The sequence below is a fragment of the Anolis sagrei genome, chromosome 4 (genome assembly GCF_037176765.1).
Source record: "Anolis sagrei isolate rAnoSag1 chromosome 4, rAnoSag1.mat, whole genome shotgun sequence".
Taxonomy (NCBI): Eukaryota; Metazoa; Chordata; class Lepidosauria; order Squamata; family Dactyloidae; genus Anolis; species Anolis sagrei.
In genome coordinates, this window is record NC_090024.1 from 193,174,130 (window position 1) to 193,197,604 (window position 23,475).

Genomic DNA, 23,475 nt, shown 5'->3' on the forward strand with positions numbered 1-23,475 from the left:
CTAGTTACTGTCAAAAACAGCAAATTGAGCTAATTATTGCCTTGATACTCACAGCACAGCACAGCACACGACAACAAAATGAACTGGTATTTGATCCATTTCCTAATCCTCATCTACTATTTATTGAGACAATATTCCTGTAACTATAAAAGTAACTAAAAGGTTACAGTTACACTGAAAAAAGGAATGAGGTTATTGCTCAAAAAAGCTCTTGCCTAGTCAAATTTTTTCCACACTTTGTTAGGCTTCAACAACAGTTGTGAAACTATGACCATACAGCTGGTTCATATATTGACCCACCACAGCCAGGTCCCCAGATGTGTTTACAGCTTTCACCGGATGCTTGGCAATGGAAGAGGGATGTGGAAGATTCTTCTGTTCCCAGGATTTTACTCCATTCTTGTTCTCTCAGCATGATGAGTCTGCTCCAAATACAGCTCCCTTGAGAGATCTTAACTATGGTATGAGTCTGAGATGCTAATTTTTGTCTTTTGTGCTTTTTATATTTTGTGCAGGCTGCAAGTGTAATCTCTGCAAAACCCCTGATTGCTGAAAGCAAGATCTGGAGTAATATTGGAATTTTTCTCCAGTATGAGCCTAAGGCTGAGGATGTGCCAAATATATCTAGCCCATATGTTTAATATTTAACATATTTAATAAAGGTCTGCAGAAGCTTGAAAAAATGAGAGCTTATCTTGAAAGATAGGCACTAACTTCCAAATACATATTTCTAAGTTATGATGTGAGGTGGGAGTGCATTATACGGAAATGTCTGTGCCATACGAAGTGGCATTTGAAATAGGATACCGAAGTATGAAAAAAAAAGGAAATGAGATTTTACCAGCCAAATAATTAAATTATGTTATCATTCTATGTCACTTATGCCTCATTCAGTTGCTGCCCAAATCTATCACTCAATTTCTACTAATTTTTATACATATATAAAGGAAAATTGATTTTTATAGTACTTCTTTGCAAGTACAATTCACATTCAGCTCTCCTGCTGTTTTGTATCAGCTACAAAATAATGGTCACATTTTTCACACATCGTGGAGAGTGTTTCACTGGCACTGGTGCATAATCAGGGCAGGAAAAAGAAAGAGACTTCGTGTATATTAAACATAAACAGTTCTTGATAACTCAATTCAATTTTGAAACATAAAATGGCATGGGAGGCAATTCAGCACTTGCCAAATGAAAAAGGACAAATTCAGTCAAGGTAGTGATGGTTAATTTTGCTATGAAACATTGAGGTGCACAAGGAGAGGAAAGTATATTGTGTGTCAATAAATTATCTGGAATCAACACAACATTAGAATGCCCTAAGTGTATCTGGAGAGCTTTACTGAAAACCAGTTTTGTCTGTTTAAAACTGTTGTGCAATGAAAAGGAAGACATAGCTGAAGATCTCACAGCTCTGGAATATGACTCTCAGCAGGCATTTGGAACCACTCAACCTTAGATGATGTCAAGGGGAGATTGCAAGGAAATGTTGTTCTATTCTTTGAAAGTGCCAAGACATGGCAAAACATTTCTCGACTAAGCAAGCCAAATAGTCACCACTGTCAATGATTAGTCTGGATTTTAGAGTCCTACAGTCATCTTCTCAAGTGTTGTAACTGGAAGTAATATGTTACCAGTGGTGCTATGGATTTTGAAGAGACACAAATACAGGGAGAAAGGAAGAAACATGTCAAGAGGAAGGTGCATAAAGCAAACCTTTCTCATCACCACATTCCATCTAGAAATCAATGTCCTTAAGTGGTAGACCATGTAGTTCCATAACAGGTCTTCATGGTCATTTCTACACTGATCATATTCCTTTGGATTCTGCTTCAGGAATCATTTGCCTTTCCCAAGTAAGGAAAATTTTATGTTAAGATACTTGTATTTTGAATCATTGTGTATACTTTGAGTATACTTTGAACTTTGACAAGTTTTGTTTGTACATTGAATACTCTATGATTACAGTATATACATGAAAAACATTCTTATGGTTTATATTATTGGATTATATTATCATTTATAGTGGCCTCTTGCCCCTGTGAAGTAATCCTACCATTAGATTAGTGTTTCCCAAACTCTGGTCTTCCAGGTGTTTTGGACTTCAGCTCTCAGAATCCCTGATTACTGGGTAATATAGGAGTCTAAATCACCAGGAGAACTGGAATTTGGAAATCTCTGAAGAGATTTCCAAATTCTTAAGGATCAAGAGTTGACTGTGTTTGCCATACAGTCAGTATTGTGTTTCCTGGGCTAGCCTCTGGTCCCAACGTGCGATGGAGAAAACAGTACTCTTTACAGTGCTGAAGTAAACTTCCGCTACCAGCTTGTGTATATGGACAGTTATGCATTAGTGACTTTGGTGTCAGTGAGGTGGAAAATCCCTGGTTGTGTTTTGTCATGGACCCAAACCTATTTTTCAGATATAGTCCCATGCCTTGAATAGTTATTTCTAAGTGTGGACTCAAAGTCAAATGGAGTCAACATTCCACTGACACGAAAACCATAAGTCACTACTGGATATAGAACAGAGAAGCCACAACTAATAGCAATATCTTGGGTAGAGTTAGTTCTGACTCTATCAGAATTCCAATACTGGATATGGAATGGAGGAGCCACTCAAGATAGCAATATCTTGATCCAGTTTTCATTGTGGATCTATATATGAGAATCCATGTAAAGCAGATGTGTTCAAAGTGTGATTCATGGGCCACATGAAGAACTTAAGACACCAAATTGCAGCATTCAAATCCTCTCTGTAGCATTTTTGCTCCCCTTCAAGGCACTCCCCCCCAAAGAGAGCTACAACTTAGCTGAAATCAACACACTTCTGGTTGCCTTTGGAACAATAGTATGGCTTGCTAGGGATGGGGCACAAGTGGAAATATTGGTCTGTGCCACTTTCAGATTTGCCCATTTCTGCTGTAAAGGGTGTCAGTGTGGAATTGAGTATTGGAAACCATATGAGTGAATGGGACAGGGATATCTCTCCTGCTCCTGTCATTTTGTTCACTTATGATGGGAAGATACCACACTAGAGAAAAAGGTCCATGTGGGTAAAAAAGACCAGTTCCTACTAACCTGTCCATACATGCTGTATTTTAATCATTTATTTTTTGTATTCAGGTTTGTAGTTAGAAATTAAACAATACATCAGGTTTTGAGAAAAGATGGCATCTGTTATTGTTTAACTGCACCAAACAGAGACAGAAGGTTCATGTTGACCAGAAGGATCAGGTCAACATGAACAGGAGAGTCACACTTTGCCTACCCCGCAATGTGTTTTGCCATGGAGGGAATGATGGGGGAGGAGAGAGAGAGAGAGAGAAGATGAGTTACTCCTATTGTGCCAAGCAAGAATGCTTCCCTTCTACCAATTAGTGAAGAAATCATTCTTTAATAGTTGCTCTAGATTTTGAGGGTCCTTTGGAGAAAACATCATCAGTGGTGCTGCTCCCTCATTTACAAGTAGTACAACTCAGCACACATGAACAAACCATCTCTTCATTGTCATTGAACAGGAGAACTATTCAACAATGGAATATGCTGCCTCAGAGTGCGGTAAAGACTCCTTCAATGATGGTTTTTAAACTGCATCTGGATGGCCATTTGTTGATTCTTGCTTTGCAGGGGGTTCGATCTGATGGCCCTAGAGGTGTCTTCCAACTACATGATTCTATTATTCTATTATCACCAGCTGTCCACACAGTCTCCTTTTCATCATCACTGCAACCAGATGCTTGTCTGCATGGCGGAGAAACAAAAACAAGCAGGCAGATGATAGATAGCTGGTGGTTGACTATCCACCAACACTGTTGCTCACTGAGCAAGCATGGGATCTGAATAGCACATAGAGTGTCAATGTCCTTTTCCCACCTGAGGTCATGCAAATCATGGTGCCAGCCCTACCATTCTTCATTTTAAAGAGATTACCAGCTTGCCTTGTGTATCAACTCAGGGTTGACCCAGAAGGATTACTTATGTACTATGACTTGTTCTGCTCCCAAATCAGATGATAACCTAGATCAGTAGTTCTCAACCTGTGAGTCCCCTGGTGTTTTGGCCTACAACTCCCAGAAATCCCATCCAGTTTACCATCTGTTAGGATTTCTGGGAATTGAGGACCAAAACATCTGAGGATACACAGGTTGAGAATCACTGACCTAGATAGGGAGAGAGATAGAGTAGTGCTTACACAGGTTTACCTTTACATGTATTTTTCTGAGTTCGGCTATTAAAGCAAAATCAATATAAAAATTTCACAGTTACTACTCTTATCAGCTGCCTTTATTAACAAAATAATCCTATGCATGTTTATTTTTATATGTCTCACTAAATAGAATGTGCCTGAGATCCCAGCAAATCCACATATTTAGGACTGAAGCCTCAGCTTCTTAGTCAACAGCTTTTTGTCCTCCATTTGATGAACACCCTGAAATAAAAGTTTGTTCAAAACTGATGAATGTATTGAGAGATTTTGTGATCTATTATGCTTTCCATCTGGCTGTCCGTATTATCTTATTCTGGTAAAACTGTTGGGGGAAGTATTTCTTATTTCCCTGTTTTCTTAGATTGTGGTTCAAACACAGAGCTTTGGAAAGCTGGTGTTGTTTTGTTGTTACTGCTACATCCGCCTTTACTGACTGGTAGTAACTTTTCCAAGCTCTGATCAAAATATATACAGGTGTACAATATAGACACCTAGCGTACGTGTTTGCTTCTTGTTTATTGTGAATGCTTTCCCAATGATGTTGAAGCACATTTACACAGGAAATCTATCTCAATGTGCTTAGTTATTTCTCTTCAGACTGTAGATGTTGGGTACCTTTAGTGTTATTATATCAACTACCATGTTTCCCTTGAACTATCAGCAGCATCCTCTATTTAAGCACACTGAACACACTGTGCAAGTACAGACATTTCTGTGTATGAGAAAACTGTAAAACAACCCCAGAGTTCCCTTCTAAAGCTGAAAGAGCAAAAAGCCACTTGAACACTATATGCAAGATTCTCACCCAGTTTAAAAAAAAATGTACTGTCAGAGCTTCTCAGAACTGTTCATTCAATATTTGTTAATTTAATAATTTGATTTCCATTAGTTCAATATTCAAAATGGGATATTTGCTAATAAAATAATTCCCCAGTCCACAACTTTGGATAGTCTCTCCAGAGTTCTCAAGACTACTGGAAACATTTATGAGCTATTGCTTTTTATGTTCTAATTTGCGAACACAGTAGTGGCACAGCAGAGCATTTGTGCCAGGTGCCTTCATTCCTGCTTACCAGCCTTTTAGCAGCTTACTCTAAATTGTGAATCTGCTTGGCCAGAGGACTAAACCACACACTGCGTTAAATATGTAACATGCAGCTGAACCTAATTTTCTTTTCATCTCCCAAGGGCAATTTGGAACCTGGGGTGCAAGGCTCCAAAGTAGATTGGAAACAGTATCCACAGGTCAGAAAGTGGACATCTGTTTCCCCTCTAAATCCCCCACCCATCCCACTCCCACTGGGTCTCCCCCTCCCTCCCCCTCAGCCTTGTTCTCCTATTCTTTGCTAGTTCTCCATTCCTCATTCACTTGCCTCCACTTTCCTACTACAATTAACCAATGGTGAACTCAAGATAGTTTTCCTTCTGTCTTTTCACCCTAGTCTGTCCTTGCATTCTCAGAAAAAGGTATTGAAGAAGCAGTGACCTGTGGAACCCGATGGCAGCCAGTCAGTGATTTTTTTTCTGTGTTTGAATCCAGACTTAAAAGGACTTAAAATTCTACATGCTGAGCTCAGTCCCCAAATAGGACCAACACCTCAGATCACTGCATTGAAGCTCAGATTATAACCAAAAGGGGATTCACTTACATCCAAGTCCTCCGCTACCTTTGTGAGTGACCCAAAGGAAAAGAGGAATAGTTGCTACTGCAGCCAAGTTAAAAAGTTTCAGGAGATGACAGTGTTATTGGTTGCAGAATTATTATTAGTTACAGAAATAATGCTTAGCAGTTCTGCATGTGATGATAAGAGTCTTGCTGGATCAGATTAAACAGCTATCACACCTTGTATTCTGTTTTAAACAGTAGCCAGCAAGATATAGAAAACTCACATGGAATGAAGTTAACAGCCCTCCACAGCATTCTCAAATTGTACCTTCAGCAACTAATTGAGACAACAACTCCTATGGCCCTGATTTACCCTTTTTACCTTTGAGACATGTGCTGCAAGTCAAGTGCACCAATAGGAGTATAGTGTCTAGAACTACAGATCTAGACACTAGATCAAAGGGAGTAATTGTACCACAGTATTCTGCTTTGGTCATAATTCAACTGAAATACTGTGTTCAGTTCTGGACATTACAGTTCAAGAAAGATATTGACAAGCTGGAATATGTCCAGAGATATGTGATCAAAATGGTAAAAGGTTGGGAAACCAAGCCCCATGAGTAGTGACTTAGGGACCTAAGTAGGTTTAGCTTGGAGAAGAGAAGGTTAAGAGATGATATGATAGTTTTGTTTAAATATGTGAAAGGATGCCATAATGAAGATGGAGACACTTGCTTCCTACTACTTCAGAGACTCACGACCTCATCACACAGGGCTAAAACTGGTAGCATGCATTTATCTAGCCCTGGAGCCAGTCAGCTCCCATCATAAGACCTCACACCGGCTCCATGGGTGAAAGGGGGCAGAACTGGCTCACCGCCATAGCCTCATGGGAAACTTTCTGTGTTGCCATTGACTTTAATGGGGGGGGGGGGAGCCATGGTTTCTATATGCACACCACGCTCCCCACCCCCATTGGTATCAACACTCAGAGGAGCCAGTTGCTGTGGGATGGCTGCTTCCACATGCCCTGCAGTGAAGCAAAGTGATGTCTTTTTTTGGCAACTCTGTGACATGGAGTAGGGGTGCATCTACCCTGTAGAATTAAGTCAATTTGATGCAACTTTAACTGCTATGGCCCCAAGACTATAGAATCCTGAGATCTGCAGTTTTACAAGATCTAACCTTTTCTGCCAAAGAGTGCTGGTGTGTCATCAAACTACAAACATAATATGGAGCTATGGCAGTTAAAGTGGTGTAAAACTGCATTAATTCTACCATGTAGATGCACCCCATGACATGAAACAATTGAATAAAACTATAGGAATAGAGATTCCACTTAATATTAGGAAGGACTTCTTGAGGGTAAGAACTGTTTGACAATGGGAAACATGGCCTCAAACCTCCTTTTCTGGAGGTTTTGAAACAGAGACTGAAAGGCCATCCTTTGGGAATGGTTTGATTACATGGCAGACTAGGATTTGATGCCCTTTGTGGTAACTACCAGATCCTGAGTTATTTGATGGTGGTTCTTCTGCATCTTTCTCAAAGCATATCAGTTCTGTTCCCTACTTAGAAAGTGGATCTCATGTTTTTAACCGGTCATGCTAATGTGATTCCTTGAGTATCCTCCTTCACCAAATGGATTGAACTAGGATTTTCTGTGCGTGAATGAAGCTTGACAAATGGAAATTTCCATGATAAGAGTCAAAACAATCAGACCCACCTTTTTCCTTGTTCAAAAATATATTTTGCATGGATATTGCATGTTAGTCAAAAACAGGGGGAACAAATGAATCCGGGTTAGCTGACTGTAAATGCTCAGCTCATTTCCATCTTAATATTCTCTTGTATGTTGGAAGGCATTTTATCAGTTGAGTAGGATATGGTGTGGAAGATGGAAATCTTAGCAATGCAAAAGGATATGAATATCTTATAGTTGTTCAAGCAAAACCTGTTAGAGCAGAACCCACAGCTCACTAGACTGCAAATCAGAAATGCTCCTCTTTCTTTTCTTAAAAAATAAAAATTGTCAGCAATTAAGGTGGTTAAAATCAAGCTGCTATTACTGAATTTTACAGATATGCATATAGTTCTCTAGAGAACAGAACAATTTGGTGTCTTGTCTTTGAACTTTTAGTACTGATTCAACTAAAATACAAGGAAAATGAAAGAAGACGAACAAAGTCGGTCTAATATAATGAGGTGTCAGTATAGAGTATAATTTGATAGAGTATAACTTTGGGGAAGAAAGTTATGTCCAGTGATAATCTCCTGTAAATATTACTTCATAATATAACAGACAAAGGTTGATTCATTCTAATAGGAATCATTAGAGTCTCCATGGGGTCACTTGATATTCCAAGTATTTAAGATTTAAAAGGTGCTAGAGGTGAACGTTGGCATTAATACCAAATAGATCTCCTGAATAATTCACTTTAAATACATTATTAGGGGCATATATGATGCTGCTTTTACCATTTAGATATCAACATATCACTGATAAAAAATGGTTCAACACTCAGTATGAGTTGCCACTTTCAGAAAATCTAGTTTATTCTTCCAAATAAAATGCAATGAAATATTTTATGAACATAAAGCAAACCACTAGAGCTGAAGTTATTAAGTTATTTAGGCAACTCTTTTTGAGTTTTGTTGGGTTTTAAAGAAAGAAAATACTGAAATTTAACGTATTTCTGATTCTCTGCCACAAAGCTTAATTGACTGTGGCTTCTAACTCTGGATATGCTTGATGAAATGGACACATACATTCTTTTACTAAAGATAGGGTGTTTGTGCTGGACTACTTGTTTTATACAGGAGCGATGATTATCATGTATGAAAATTGTTGTATGCCAAGCAGACCTCAAACTGTAAAGAAGGGGATGGATGCTTTATCCAAAACCTGGACAGAAGAAAATGCAAAACTGGACACCAGGCTGTTATCATTTCTCAAGCAGAAAATTCAGAAATGGTGATGAGAGTATTTCAGATGAATTATATATCATGTGAAAATGTGATTCATGTGTTCTTGAGATTTTTTCCCCTTCTGGGCCTTCAGGAAAGGAACCCCAGAAAACAGTATGAAGCTGAGGTTAAAATGATAGGCTGAAATTCGGGAAATATGGGTGAAATTATCTACTGAATTTCACTGGGTGATCATAGACTAGTTGATTTCACCCTAAGATAACTAACTGTGTTCTTGCAAGAATGAAATAAGGAGGGGAAAACCATGCACAATCACTGAAACTAACTTGAGGATACGTAAATGGGACACAGGGAGAAATACTGTCATTCTCATCTTCATCAGCACTATAACTATTATCCCATCCATTCATCAGCTTGCTATGCACATGCTCCTTCTGCCTGATAAAGCCAATGGTGTATCTAACCCTGCATTCTGCTCCCACAGTGGTCAAACTAATGCTCCAATGATCACTGCATCAATGCAGGTACTACCTGACCTCCGGTAGAAAGTGGTATTCAGAAGCATAGTACCCCAATCCATGAGGTTATTATATAGCCACCATAAAGCCAGTATGGTATAGTGATTTGTGTGTTTGACTAGGAAGCTGGGAAACTTGTATTCAGATAGGCATTTAGCCATAGAAATCTACTGGAGAGCCATAGGCAGGTAATGTTCTCTTAGGCCCCTTCCACACAGCTGTATAAAATCCACATTGAGCTGGATTATATGGCAGGGTAGACTCTGATAATCCAGTTCAAAGCAGACATTGTGATTATCTGCCTTGCTATTCTGGGTTATATGGTTGTGTGGAAGCACTCCAAGTCTTTGATAAAGGCAGTGGCAACCTCCCTCTAAATCAATCTTGCCAGGAAAATTACATGATACAATCCCCTAATGAAACAGTTTGAAGGCTCAGGATAACAAAGTAATACACATAAACAGTTTTATTCATTCTTTCTCCTCCCCCCCCCCCAAAAAAACCAAAAACCCTGGATCATTCATGTTGAGAAATGCTCATTACATTTTGTGCCTGACCTTGGGCAGGTCTCACCCTCTTCTATTATTATCTGCTCCAAGTAAACTGGCCTCTCTCTGTTCAAGCAGCACCATGATGCAATCGGAGCAATTTTCTTGACCATTTATGGCCTTACTAAAAACCACTCATTGGAACAGCCTTTTACACAACCTGCAATAAATATATTTATCACAAAATACTCTACCCCATCAACAATCTCCAGACCTGCACGTATTTTTCACTGCCTATAAACTGATTGATGCCCTGGAACTGCTTTGGGTTTTCTAAATGGCTTTTCCTCCCCTGCTTCGTGTACTCTATTGCATGGGAAGGAAAAAATATGAAAGAAATAAGGGTAAGGAAGAGGCATAAACCAAGTTCAAAATGGCCTACAGTGCAGAAATGAGGCAACAGGCTAGACCACAGAAAGGAATTGTCCACAGATCAGGTATAGAAATATCCAAGGATACTGAAGAGCTGCCTAACAGCTTGCCCTTCAAGAAGCGATTAAGATATGAAAAGAGTTTCCGGATAAATTAGGGAATGACAAAGAATGAACATTAACAGTAGAGATTTAACGGATATCTACTTGTCTATTCAGGTGAAAATCCCATTGAGTTAAATGAGTTATACTCCCAGGCAGGTCGATAGATTATAGCTGCCTTAATCAGGAGTATGTAGATGTCAAGTTTCTGGGTGCTTCTATATATTTTTTTTAATTTTCTACTGGAATACCAAGAATGATAGAATTTGGAATTTGGGCTGTTTTGTCCAGCCCAGCCAGAATCGTAGTCTTATTTTCCCAGTGCTGCTATTTCCTTTTAGTACAAAGAAGAGTTCTTGAGGGAAATAATTGCCCCAAAATAATTGTAAAGTAGAATTGCATATAATGCATATAGATGTTGCTGGACTGTAGCTCATTTCTCTCAGCAACATAGCCCATGGTTAGAAATGCTGGGAGCTACAGTTCACCAACATTCGGAGGGCCCTATGATAACATCCCTAGTAAAGTATGTAGTGGCAGGGAGAAAAGAGAAATATTAGCCAGGTGCTTCACAAATAAAACCTATGGCTGTCTCAAATGGGCATAAGACCATTAAGGGAAAGGGAATCACAGCCAGATAATGGAGAGGGACTCTTTTGTGAGTGATCTGCCACTGCTGCCCCCAATTGAAAGTAGATAGCAGTAACAGCAAAGGTGAAAAGCAAGCAGAAGATGGTATCCATGGAGAAGAATGAGCATTTATCTCTCAAAAAGCTCATGGGAATTGCCTATCTGAAAAGCCTATAAACACTGAAATGTGGCACAATCCCATCCACTGCAGCTCTAGTGCAATTTCTGTTCATTTTAATAAGGCTTGTAAACAGAGAGTAGGACATGAAGGCTTAGATTATCCCCTTAAATTGCAACACCAGCCTTGATCTCATCAAGCATGTTGCAAATTTGATTTTTGCCATGGCGTGTTGTAGCACAAAAGCTTGCTATACACATGCGCATGAGCGTGCACACATACACGCACGTAGGTCTTTTCAGGATTTTCTTTCTAAGTGTGTTGGTGACTGGTAAACTGATAATTTGCAGAGAAAGGAAAGTTATTTCCCAGGAAACAATAATTTCATTTTCAAAAGCCGACCCAGCAGAAAGAGCAAAAGTGGCTACTGGCACATCCTGCCCACAGAAAAAGGCAGAAGAAGATATCATCAATCAATGCGCCAGTGGCTCACACCTCATTGCAAAGCGAGTCCAAGCGAGACATAGATCTCCATTGTGCTCCCAGGCGCAGGGGCTAGATTGCAAAAGCAATTGGCTGCAGCAAGCTCCTACATGGAGGGAATTAATTAGTTAGCCCCAGTGGTATGGCCTTAGGTATCTACAGGCCAAATCCCCACATGATCTAAAAGAGCAAAGTTAAGAAGACTGGCTGGAGACAGACTGATTCACACTAGATGATGATGATCATAATGTTATACCAGCTAGTGGCTACTATGCCATAATTCTAATTCAAAGAAATCCTTTTACAACATGATGATGATTATGATGTGTGCATGTGTGTGTGTCTAGTTACCTAGGATGCATCTGCACTGTACAATTAATGCAGCTTGATGCCACTTTAGTTGCCATGGCTCAATTCTATAGAATCCTGGGACTTGTAGTTTGATGAGGCACCAGCACTCTTGAGCAGAGAAGGTTAGACCTTGTAAAACTGCAGAACTCTGGAACTATATTGAAAGTGAGCCAAGTGAGCATTGAGCCAAGGCAGTTAAAGTGTTGTAAAATGCATAACTTCTACAGTATAGATGCACCCCTAGTTAGCTACCTGTGTATGTATATTAAGATACTTCTGGATGGCACAGTTTCCTTATCACTTGAATACCAAACAGTGGTATTAGTTGCTCACTGATCAAACTAGGAAGCTAATGAAAGTTATATCGGTTTTGATGATGTTGTTCCATGCTTTCTCTTAAATATGGATTAGTGCTTGGGGTACTGTTAGGGACGGGACAACATAATATCAGCATCAGAATATTGTCATAAGCAATGGGCAGGGATGCAGAAATTCAGAGCAAAATATGTCCTGACAGTAAGAAACAATCCCTTTTTATCAAAGAAGTTGACTTTTACCATCTTTGTGTCACAAGAAAATTATGAAGCAATCCATCATATCTCTCTGTAATGATTTCAAACTGCCAGTAGACAGGTATTGTGTAAAGTGAAACCTATTTTTTTTTGTTAGTAGCTATGTCTTTCAGTGTTATTGTTACTGTTGTTGTTTATTTGCTTAACTGTTTTGATTTACTTGTTTTGCTGTTGTGCTATGTTTTGTTGTATTGTGTTTTTGAGGCTTCGGCCAGTGTGAGCCGCATCGAGTCCTTCGGGAGATGCTAGCGGGGTACAAATAAAGTTAATAATAAAATAATAAATAATAATACTCTTTCTATCTTACTGTCAGACTACCCACCTTCACAACCTATTCTATACATGTTTTCCTTAGGTACTGTAGCTATTCATTGAATTATTGATCAAAACTGATGCCTATTAATATTACAAGATGTTTCTTTGAGCAGCATATATGATTATGATAGTAGACATAAGAGCAGAAATTGTATGCCAAGTGTTCCTTGAGACCCACAAATAACAGCAGCTGTATTTTCAGTTTAGTTGTGAAATTGCAGCTCTTCTTCTTCCACTCGGTTGTCTAGAATGGCTACAAAACAACTTTGTTGCCTGGTAAATTGAATTACATAGCAATGGCATAAAGAAGGCGATATAACTGCCATATGGTGGTTAAAGCTGGAATTACTTACACACCCAAATACCATTTTTGGCAAACCTTTATAACTGGTTGCATTTTACAATATATTGTTTATAAGTCCAGAAAGATAGCTAAACCAGGCAGAGGGTATTTTGTTCCTCCAAACTGTGTTTCTCTCCCAAACTGTGCTGAATTTATAGACCTTATTATAATTGTTGACATTCCTTATGACAGAATTTAGCAGAAAATTCTACTGGGAAGATCTTTGCTATTTAATTACTCCAGAATGTTTTCAGGGTTGCAATGGAAGAAGTATTGGGCTTTCTTTCAGCAAATGCAATTCTCCCACAAACTATTGCCTGAAAAATCTAAATTATATTTCAAGCTGTTGAGTAGAGCAAAAAGGTCATAGGACAGGACAGACAGACAGTTCTATGAACGTTTTGGATTGTAATATTCAAAATTATATTTCAAAAGAAGAGCATTTCAAGATCTAAAAGACAAAGCTAGGTGGAGAGGCAGGTTTTTTGATCTTATCTAGTGAACAATATTTTTCAACAATATTATTCGGTTATGATGTCTCTCAATTCAATGTACCAGCAGCAACCAGTTACCTTGAATGAGGTTCTTCTGGCCCTCCAGCTAAGAATTAATCACTTTCAATACAGTTTTAAATTCCAAAAGCAGCAGGATATTATTATAGGCTAGCGGATCTTACTGTCAAACTGTTATTTCCACGATGCTTACTAAAATTTATCCCCTTTCTTATGCTCATTTCATGACTCCCAACTGCATCCCTTTGCTCACATAAATTCCTCTCCTGCTTCTACCCACAAAGATAATTCAGGTCTTAGGACTCCCTTATCTCACCAAAATATAAGAAGCCTCTACATAACTCCACAGTAAACTCAGTGGGATTCTGATGATGCTGAACTAAAGGTACAACAGTGTCTCTGGAAAATCACTGCATCATTCTCCATCTGTTATATGGCCATGCCTGCCAGCCACATTAGTGTAGTCTAGAGTTTGCAGACATTATCTTTTTGTAATACATTTCCCAGATTCTGGGAGCTGTAACTCTCAAATGATAACTTTTCCAATAGCTATTTCTTAGAACATAATCTCTGGTTATGTGTGATATATATTATGATTTCCCCAAACAGTATATGTGGGATTTGTGCTAATTTTAGATGTCATGGAATTTTTGAGTGACAGTTTTAATTTTTTTTGCCTCATGTCTATGTATATGAATGTTAATGTGGATTAAGAACGAAATCTGTTCCTCAAAGTTAGCCCTCCCTAAGTTGTTGCCCCTCAAATGCACAGTACTACAGACTCCATTATACCAAGCCCTTGCTGTGGTGGACCTTGCTCAAGATATCTGTTATAGTTAAGCACATCTGTACTGGAAAAGGCTGACCAAAATTTGTTGTTGATACTGAAACGATAGCTTGGAAGAGTTAATTTGGGGGATACACCTCCCAGTATCCATCAGCCATCATGGCCAGTAGTCTTGTTGGCTAGAGGAACTGTGAGAACTATAAACACCAAACGAATTTTTTCTAAGTTCTTCCAAAACCACATTCTGAAAACCCAGCTGTTTCTATATGGTGTATTTATTGTAAACTGACTATTCGGTTTACTAGGAACTTGAGAAAACTTGATAATGATGACAGATTTGTGCATGAGTTACTGGATACTAATTCTTGGATGGCCAGCTTTACATCTGAAAGATTCTACCACTTAGTCTAGACCAAAATGGTAAAGGCACAAAAGCTGAACAATTTATAGTAGAATCTCATAACCGCAAAATAATTACTAAAACCAGAAAAACATTTATTTAAGTACAGGAAAAACAATGAACATTCAGAAAGGAACAAAATGTTAATCCTAATGACTATATATGTTGTAAGTGATTTCAAGAGGTCTGACACAAATATTATAATTTGAGGATTCATTTTGGCAGAAAAGACCTTTTATCCACAGGAAAACATACTTCAGCTATTATTCCTTTTAGCCTGCCACTATAATTTTTTTCCATGACGAGTGAGGAACTGCAAGTCGCTTCTGGTGTGAGAAAATTGGCTCCATCTGCAAGGACATTGCCCAGGGGATGCCTGGATGTTTTACCATCCTGTGGGAGGTTTTTCTTATGTCCCCGCATGGGGAGCTGGAGCTGACAGAGGAAACTCAACCCACTCTCTCAGAATTCGAACAGTTGACCTGTTGGTCAGTAGTTCTTCTGGCATAACCATTTGTGCTACCGGGGGCTCAACTATAATGTTACAGTATGGAAATCACTGTGGAAGCCAAACTTGAAAGTCCCTACATGCATTTTGTTGTTTTAGAGATCACTTATTCTATATGTCCCTCTGATATCTTCAAATCCATATTACAAAATAGAGTCTTACCTACCCAGTCACTGAAGGTGGTTGGCTCAGACATATAGATGTATATACAAAAATAGATGTCATATAGTAACCAGTTACTTCATGTGAAACATGCCTTTGAAAATAAACACAGCAGAGAGCAGGATGAAACAGTTTTTTCCAGGGAAGCCTTTGATGTAATCATAGGGAAAAATGGGTTGAACATAAAATAAACCTTGTTGTAACTTCAAATATTCCTGAGGGTATACCAAAGAAAGAAAGAGCACTTGTAGAACAAAGAAAGATTTTAAGAGAACGCATCCCAGGAAGAACATCGTTTTGTTTAGTGTAACTTAAATTTCAAGAAATGAACTAACTGGCTTTTTCTGCACATATCACAATGTCAAAGGCATGACTATTAAAGCAGTAGTAAAATACCTGATTTCTTTCCCAATGAATATAGTGTTGCTTTACTTTCTAAGAGTTCTACAGTTCATAAAATAAGTTAACCAGAGCTCAGAAAAGCTTCTGATTTTGGACTACAATTCCTTAGGTTCTATATAATGGCAGGTGATTCTGGTGACCTATAGTTCTAAAACTATTTGAAATCAATAATGTATATAACCATACATGCCAAAATCCTTACCATACATCATAACACTATATACTGAATGTACTTGATGGGGTATGGGACTTAGGTATATTGAGTATAGCATGCAAAAGAGACTCTAGTCCTTTCTGAAAGGCACCTGAACACAAGCAAGGCTAAACAGATAGATAGGTTCTGCTCTCCAGACATGTCCATGAACATGGCAGCCTTAGATATCTATGCACATTATGAAGATCTAGACATTTCTTTGCAGTCAGATTCAGCCAAATGCATTTACTGAGTTCCTTTGATTAAGGGCTATACCTTCAAGCTCCTGATCATATGAGTTGTGTAATTGTGTCCACCTAAATGTAATTACAAAGCCCTCTATAGACCTTGATGTTCAGTGCAAAAATGTCTAGTACAATGTCACCCAAAGTAGTGGTCTGTGAAGTGGTGCTGGCCCACAATCTATTGCCTACCAGTCCACAGAAAGTTTCCAAGAAAGAAAGAAATCCTTATAGCCAATGTACACAAATATAGTACTTGTCCCTGTTATGGGGAGGGAGGCAACTTGTAATCTTTCATGCCAAATTTCTCAAGAACCACTGGCATGAGCACTTTTAAGGATAGGACCTCCACACTATTCTTTTAGCCCTCCATATATTCAGGGTAATGTGAACAGGACTTGTGCATACAAATAGGACACACACAGGCTCTCTCCATATAGACTGGAATACTGCTTTTTAAATAGGTTTGAACCATGGGACAGAGGCTATATACTGGTGTAATTTAAGTATGCCTTATTAATGCATATTTCAACTGCCTTTCCTTTTGACAGACAGCAGAGTAGTACACAGACCAGATTTAAATAAAACACAAGTACAATAAAAACCTGTCTTCATAAAAACAGAGGAGACAGCAAATACAATGGAAAACCTGGTAAACAAAGAATGTTTGAGCTGGTACCAAAACAATTTGTCATGTTAGTGCCAGTCACATCTCCACAGGGAAGCTATTTCATAGTTGGATTACAATAAAGTGCACATGGCACAATGTGCACATCATGTACACATGGCAGAAATGGGGTAGGAAGCAAGGCTAGTGGGAGACACAGCCCTGCTCCCCCCTGCATACACATTTATTGAACACACACAGTTAAAACCTGTGCACAGCCCTTCGGTTGATCTAGCCATAGAAGAGCACATTATTTGTTTAAATTGTCCTCTTTTGTCACATCTGGATCTCAGTGAATCCAGTTCATAAGACATTATGGTGTATCACCACTCCACCTTGAATAACACTCAACAATCTCCATATTTCTCAGCATAATTGTTCCACTGCTTTACAGTGAGAAAACCAAGAGGAACAAAAAGAGGGGAAGCTATTTGTTCTTGAAAAAATACAACAGTCAAAGACATACATTCAGTGGAGAATATTTTCACCACGCTCATACTGGTGAGATCTATAAGCTTATGCAAGAAGAAGAGGTGTCACCTTTTATTGAGCCACCCTTAGCAGTAGGGAATTGCTAAAGCAACATATAAATCTTACTTGGAGAGAACTGAATACCCAGGCATTAGCCTTAAGCTTGCACTCTATAGGTTTTCTCACTAAAAGGAACATATGGATTTAGAGCAAGAATCGTCCCCCTCATTCATAAAGTCAAAAAGAGTAACACCACAAAATACAAACCCAACAGACTATCTGACAACAAACTGAAAAAATATATATAGAAATTAACAATATCACCAGCACCACTCTGGTATATATTTGCATTGTTTTTTTTAATTTCCAGATGAAGAGAGATGCCAGTATACACTGTAAAACATAAAGTTAGATAGCGGTCTTTTGTGGAAATGTTTCAGGAGCAGTCCCCCCCCCCCCAAACTTTAGCATTACAGAGTGAATTTAATTTTTTTGTTGGATTTCATAAGGTTTTGCCATCAAAAAATCTGTGAAGATGTGTTGTGAAGGTTCTTGAGCTGCACCTGAGCTTGATACATCAGCATTCTTTCCATCCCTTAGTAGTGAGACCTTGTAAAAGGAAGTCCTTTTGCTACAGCCAAGCTCTAGCACTTCAGAAGTGTCTTAGGTTCATGAGTGGTAGAGCTCCTAAGGGTCCAGATATCCCAACAACACCATCAGGGACCATGAAAACTATTTCCCGTGAATTCTTGAGACAGTATCAGTCATGCATGTAGCTGGGGGGGGGGGGGCTCGGGGGGCTTCAGCCCCCCCGAAATTCTCATGGTGGTTTGCGAAAAGGCCTTACTGGTGCATTACTTAAACTGTTATGTTTATTCATATCATGATCTGATCACCATACTCAATATATCCCATATGCATGGGGGTATTGGGGTAATGATACAAAAGGTTTGCTAGGGTAGACCCTCTTTCACTCAGAGTCAGCCCCCCCCCCCGAAACTCACCCCCCCTGAAACCCCCCTGAAAAAAATTCAGCCCCCCCCCCCCCGAAATGAAATCCTGGCTACGGGCCTGGTATCAGTGGAGAACCAAGACCAGGGCCCCTTCCACACAGCTGAATAAAATTACACATTTTCTGCTTTGAACTGGAATATATGTCAGTGTGGACTCAGAGCAGATATTGTGGGATTTTCTGCCTTGATATTCTAGGTTATGGCTGTATGGAAGGGCCCCAAGACTTTCCTACCAAAACCAGTTTGGGTGAGGAAAGAAAGCCATGGCTGCCTTTGCACAGGCTTATAAGAAACATGCACTTTTTGAACTTAGTGTTTTATCTTCTGAAGATTCTAATTCCTTACTTTGGTGACATCACCAGCCAATATGTCTAAGTTCAAAACTTTAAAGTTATGTACTTTGCTGAATCTTTCAATGACCATATTGGTTGAGGGTGCAAATACTCCAAAGTAATGTTTACAAGGTCTTTAGATGACCCTTAGTCTCTTATAATATGGGAATAATAAATCTGTTGTACAGTGTTGTTTCAAGGTTTACTTTTATGTATGTGAACTGGTTGAACATGAAGATGCATGTTCTATAAACGAGGATATTCGAAAATGGTGTGGCAGCTTTACTAAATTACATAGCCCAGGGTTGGCCAGTCTTCCAGGATAACAAAACTGATGTATCTTCATTAGCCAATTTTTACATTATCACCACAACTTTACTTCCTGGAGTCCTTGGGGCCTAGCAACACAGCAATCTAGTTATTTTTGGGTTTTGCCTGAAGGTACAATCTGAGCTCGGAGGTAAAGCTCAGAGCTTGTACAATGAGAGCAACAAACAACTGCTCAATCAATACCTTCTGTCTGTGTTGTCTCTTCATATACTCTCAAACCAATGCTTATGCCAATCATACTAAAACTTCCATTTTGATGCCGAGTTATTTCAAACAACATATCCAAACAACATATTCAGCATATATTTTACAGAGTACTATCATATTTGGTGACTGATAAAATTCTGTATCTCTTTATAGCAACCACGTGCAAAAATTAACAATAAGACTCTATCTAAAAATGTAAAAAAATGAATGCTGATCCAAATAAAAAAAGGCAACTCAGGTAGTCTTCGCCTACTAGGCTGTTCCTGCTTCAGAAGTGTACCTTTTCTTCCAGGACCACAGTAGCTTCATGTACAGTCATTTTGTATCAATGTAAAATGGCAAGTGTTTCACACTTGCTTTTAACACTGACGCTAAACTAGTGTTAAGTGTCACTGTCTACAACATAAGGCTACAGAACAGTGTGGAACTAGGTCAACTGAACAGGGGTGGTTTCCCCAGGGTGAGCTGTGACACCAGTCCTAGTGCAATGTATTTCCATGTGTTAACAGTGGGAAGGCAAAGGGTCAATTTGGTAATCAGAAGACGTTTTGACCCATAAACTGGGAAGACAAGCAGAAAGCCCTTGGCGGATGTTTGATGGAAAGCTTATTTTCTGATCCTAAGTGAGTTCAATCATGGGTTCTGTTTACTGAAACTTTGATAGCAGAAGCAGAAATGTTATCCATGTCAGGGAGCCAGTTTTCAAGTCTATACAGTTTCTCCTACAGGTAATAATTTTGAACAGAATTCATTCCTCCTAATGAAAAAAACCCATTAAGAACCTGCAAACTGCAGCATTCACTCTGCTTACTTAACATGATGTTATGTGCCTGCCTTCTCAGTGGATACTGAACAAAGCACAGAAGTCTCCTGCTCCCAAGGGCAAATACCCTTTATTTTTTAGCTTGCAAAGTATGGTCACTAAAATTAAAGAAACCCATAGCTTTACACATACACAGAGTGAGAGGATGGGGGAGTGAGATTTCTGTTCAAAATGTGTCTATCTTACTTTGGGTTCTCTTCTGATTCCCTCTTGCCCAAAACCTGAAATTTAGCCTCTTCATCCTCCAAATACCCACAGATTTCAGCAGTGATTCATAGATACCTCCGAGTCTTCATACACGAGAAGAAGACGGAAGTCATTATGTTGGAATTGAAAATAAACACAGAGTCTCATGTGCCCCTGATGAAAGAGACACAGCTGCCAAAGATCTGACAAGCCTTTTCTTTAAAGAACATCTATGAAGCTCTGAAAGACATTACAATTGCAAAGGTGCTTGCTGTGCATAGCAGAACCTCACAAAGATCAGCTCCATAAGGTGGGAGTGGATTAAAAGACATATCATTTCTTTAGATGGACCTCTCCCATCTCCTCAGCAGTGATCCAGCTTTAGCAACATCACATAAAAAACATTAAAATTAAAATCTTAAATGCAAAGCCACTTTTCTATAGACAAAAACAAAGGGGGCACACACTCCCTCCCCCATACACACAAAGTAAGAAAGGCAACTAAGGAAAGCTCATGCATAGTTTAAGTTACTCCTTTTCATTTTTAAACCCTATGTTCTACTTCTCTTTAACTAGAAATCAACATTATGTCAAAAACATGGATTGAGGGAATCTGAGGGAGAATTTTTCTGGACCTCCATCAAGATGCTTTTTTGTTGACATTTTTGTTGAAAGAGTTACATAAAGAATGAAAGACTGGAAGACAGGGGATGCAAAACAAAAAACAGGGGGGGGGGGGCGGTGCCCTGTTGCTTTTTTGTGCAAAGTATTATGTTTCAAAACAACAAACTCATTTTCCACTGACCTCTTCCTCCCATCTTCATTAGTGAGAACTCCTATCGAGTTACTAGGGAGGGGTTTGCTTCCTAGCCATGAGGAAGGTACTGCATGATCCAAATGAAGGAAATACAGATTCTCCCAGATGTTATTTGTGAAAGCTTGTGTTGTTAAACTCCCTCTGCCTTGCCTAGCCAGCTACACTACGCAACACTGCACAGGATTAACACGATGGGTTGCAGTGCAGATCAGAGCACAATTGATCAAAACCAGGGGAAGGGATTGTGAGAAAACAGGAAGGAAATGAAAAGGAAGACTGAACAGAGGGATATTAGATTCTATAAGGACAAGTATGAAATCATTTTATCACTTCATTTTCCTAAGTACCCACAGAAGAAAAAGAAGGACCAGACAGCCACCTCCTTCAAGACTTTTTACTTGTTCAATCAACCCATCAGCATAGCTAACCCCTTGTTGTTCACTGTTTGAGCCTGCTGGCAAGCCTAGATCTATTTTTCTCAAGCTAGTCCAGCTCTTGCTTTCTGTGAACTAGAGATGATAATAGAAAACCATCATCTGGCATTATAAAGGTTTTTAAGGGCTGGTGGTATGGAAGGTGAAAGGTAGGATTGTTGTTGTTTCTTTGGCTTGTCTACATAAGCTGATAAACCTTGCAAAGCAGTAACCCCCTTTCTTAATGCACCAAGTTCATCCTTAGCACTTTTCCCTTGTCTGGCTCACCTCTTCCTGTTTGTTTTGTTTTCTCCTTCATCTCCTTGGGATTCTGGGCTGAACCCTCTCATTTCTGCCAGCTGCCTATGCTTTGTAGTGCAGGGATGCAAGGTGATAGGTTAGACTACATTCACCAATACTTCTTTCTCCTATCTAATGCCTTAGTTGATCCGATGGTTTATCTGTGACATGAGGGGTTAATTAGAATGGTTAACAAGTCATAGCATCCCTGGATAAATCTGAAGGATTGATAATGACTACAAGCAAGACCTGCACAGCCTGCAAGGACCACTCCAAAGACTCTCCAGGTTAAACATAAAAGGAAACCATATCACAATCTGGATAAGTACTTCTGTGTTTATTTTTTTGCACCAGACACTAAGAGTTTAGCCTCATCTCCTCAGATGGGGGAATAGCATACCTGGATTTCATTATGCTTCAAGAACAAAATATGTATTTCAGTTCAGCTTAAAATTTACCCTACTGGGCTAGAGCTCTATAACTGAACTTTCTTGTCAGTCACCCCCAATTTTTCCCTCTGATGTAGTATCCCTCCCCCCATTTCACATTTCGCCTCCCTTCTACTGAGCATCAAAAATAGAGAGATCCTGATAGTTTCCACCAGCCAGCTACATACAACACTCTTTTCTCAGCATTCAGATTCTTCCCAAATGAGAGGATGAAAGGGACAGGAAAAGAGGAAGAAAGGGTATCAAATACAGCTCCTTTATCTGCATTGGAGAGTCCCCTTTGCCCCTGCTACTGCCACAGCTGATGAATAATAGAGCTGAACTTACCCTTGGATTCTCCTCTCTTCTCCCAGAGCCAGCGTTATTTGTCTATTATCTTGCTGTCTTGCTGCACGCACATCTGTCTCCGGCTGATGCCTGGAGTTGATAGACAGAAGGAGGCAAAGGGGGTGTTGGTTCTGTGGCCCAGACGAAGCTCAGGAAGATTCAGTACTAAGGAGATGATGGCAGAACAGTCCCTGCCTTTATTCTCTCTTCCCTTCCTTATCTCCCTTGCTCCGTCTCTTTCTTTTTCAGAAAGCTTGTTCTTGGAAGGAAGCAGCAGCATTAGCAGCAGAAGCAGCAGAGAAAGATTCTCCTTTCCTTTCACCGCTCACATCTCATTTGCTATCACAGGCACATCCAGGCACATCCACATTTGCCTCTCCTTTCCTTTCAGCAGCTCCCACCACCACACCACGCTCACCTCCTCCCCTTCTAGATTCCCTCACTCCTCCCTCTAGCTGGAGTCTTCTCACTGCAATGTGCCACCCACCTGAATCAGCTTCTGCCTGCCTTGCCACTTAACTCCCAAGGCACCAACAAGCTCTGTGTGGTAAACAAAAAGTGTGTGTGTGTGTGTGTCTGTGTGTGTGTGTGTGTGTGTGTGGGAAAGAGGGGGAGGGGGGGAGGGGGGAGAGAGAAGCAGGGAGGGTGGAGAGCAGACAGCAGAAGTAAGAGCAGGGTTGTGATGGAAATCCTGGAGAAACTGACAGGCTTCACAAAAGGCAGCTGCCTCTCTACAGAGACTGTCACCTCTGGACCTTCAGGCAAAATCATTCAAAGTTTCCAAACCTATCGTATTCTGCCAATGGGGAGAAAGACATGCAGAACAGCCAAGGACC

The 23,475-nt window shown here is 39.6% G+C and overlaps 1 protein-coding gene across 1 annotated transcript in view; it reads right to left on the reverse strand.

The window, feature by feature from the left end:
* Window positions 1-23,215, reverse strand: part of LRRN2 (leucine rich repeat neuronal 2) — a 213,565-nt gene extending 190,350 nt beyond the window's left edge. The window contains exon 1 of the mRNA XM_060772969.2: window positions 22,640-23,215. The gene's annotated coding sequence lies outside the window, so the exon portion shown is untranslated. The remainder of the gene's footprint in view (window positions 1-22,639) is intronic.
* Window positions 23,216-23,475: the final 260 nt, after the last annotated feature.